Here is a 2,048-nt window from a genome sequence, read left to right as displayed (position 1 = left end):
TGATGGCTCAGGCAGCTGGGTCCCCGACCCCTATACTGGAGACCAAGATTGAGTTCCTGGCTCCCAGCTTCAGCCTGGCCCATCCCCAGCTATTGCAGGCATTTGCGGAATGAACCAGCAAATGAGATCTTCTCTCTTTTCTCACCCCACCCTCTCTTTGTGTGTGTGTTTCTGACTTTCAAATAAAATGAATCTGAAATAGTAAGAGAACATTGATCCAACTGAAATATACTAAAATTGATAAACTGATGAATAGGGTTACAGCATTTATATCCTCTATTTGTTCTACCTGTTTAAATATCCACCATTAGAAAAGCATCTTTGGGAGAGGCAAAGCCATGCTTTCTGCCGCCAACACAGAGGCTAGTAGGGGAACCATTGAATCGGTTTCCAGGGAGCTGGCGTCTGTGGCACATGCTCTTTCTCTCCCAGCAGAGTCTTATGGCAAGGATCCAGATATTGAAATGGCTTGGGGCTGGCGCCGCAGCTCACTAGGCTAATCCTCCACCTGTGGCGCTGGCACACCGGGTTCTAGTCCCAGTCGGGGCACCAGATTCTGTCCCAATCGCTCCTCTTCCTGTCCAGCTCTCTGCAGTGGCCTGGGAGTGCAGTGGAGGATGGCCCAAGTGCTTGGGCCCTGCATCCGCATGGGAGACCAGGAGAAGCACCTGGCTCCTGGCTTCGGATCAGCGTGGTGCACCGGCCATAGCGGCCATTGGAGGGTGAACCAACGGAAAAAGGAAGACCTTTCTCTCTGTCTCTCTCTCACTATCCACTCTGCCTGTCTGAAAAAAAAGAAGAAGAAGAAAAGAAAAGAAAAAGAGAAATGGCTTGAACCACAAGAGCGATGCAGCATGCTGAAGTGTGTTACAAGCTGATTTCATCAGTTGACCCACAGTTCCTGAAACTCACCAAAGTGGATGACCAAATCTACTCTGAGTTCCAAAAAATTTTTGAGAAACTCAAGATAGATGTGTTAGACCCAGAAGAACTTAAACCAGAATCAGCAAAAGAGAAGCGGAGGCCATTCTGCTTGAAGTTTAAAGGGATTGTGGAAGACTTCATCTATGGTACTTTGCTGCAACTAGATTGTACTCAGAGTTACACTGAGGAAAACACCATCTTTGCTCCCAAAATACAGTTTTTGGCCATTGAAACAGCTCGGAACCAGGAAGGCTGTAACAAAGCAGTTTACATCAGTGTTCAGCACAAAGGAGAGAAAGCAGGGGTCAGTGGAGGAGAGCAAGAGAAAGCTGAGAAAAAAGAAGAGAAAGGAGCCAACAGTGGAGGGAAAAAAGAGGAGGGAGTTGCCAGAGAAGGAGAAAAAGAGGAAACTGCCAAAGAAGGAGAAAAAGAGAAAGAAGCTGACAAAGAAATCTGAAGTGGGGAATAGCCACGTAAGGTGAACAGGGACCAGAGCTCTAGAGGCTACTCTAGCTGAGCCAAATGCCACAGTGCTATTTGCACAGACGCCTTTGGTTGTAAATGTAAATCTTTGTGCAGCTGAAAGGTGCTCAGAGAGACATCTCTCTAGCCTAAGAGTCAGGAGCTGCTCTAGTTGTTTTATAAACTGGCTTAAAGACTTTTAGTGAAGTTTTAGTTGACTGTTTGTGTGTTGTTTCTTGACTCTCACTGCTTCTCAAGTAAGAAATGTTGTAAATAAATGTCTTCTGTTTCTTAACAAAAAAAAGCAAAGCAAAGCATTTTTGAATTAAAAGAAATTTTGCAATTAAAATTAAGTTAAAAGAGGGGTTAGCATTGTGACTCAGCAGGTTGAGATGTAGCCTGCAGCACCAGTATCCTATATAGGTGCTGGTTTGAGTCTCAGCTGCTCTACTTCAGATCCAGCTCCTTGCTAATACACCTGGGAAAGCAACAGAAGATGGCTGAAGTACTTGGGCCACTTCCACCCACATGGGAGACCTGGAGAAAGCTCCTAGATTGTGGCTTTGGCCTGGCCCAGCCCTGGATGTTGCAGCCACTTAGGGAGTGAACCAGCAGATGGAAGATTCTCTCGCTCTCTCTCTCTCTCTCTCTCTCTCTTTCAC

The 2,048-nt window shown here is 46.1% G+C and overlaps 1 pseudogene; it reads left to right on the top strand.

Moving 5' to 3' along the window:
* Nucleotides 1-537: 537 nt before the first annotated feature.
* Nucleotides 538-1,381, top strand: LOC100346193 (protein PBDC1 pseudogene; annotated as a pseudogene).
* Nucleotides 1,382-2,048: the final 667 nt, after the last annotated feature.

The sequence above is a fragment of the Oryctolagus cuniculus genome, chromosome 9 (assembly GCF_964237555.1).
Source record: "Oryctolagus cuniculus chromosome 9, mOryCun1.1, whole genome shotgun sequence".
Classification (NCBI taxonomy): domain Eukaryota; kingdom Metazoa; phylum Chordata; class Mammalia; order Lagomorpha; family Leporidae; genus Oryctolagus; species Oryctolagus cuniculus.
The sequence above is the reverse complement of the archived record's forward strand: the minus strand, read 5'-3'. Positions and strand labels throughout refer to the sequence as shown.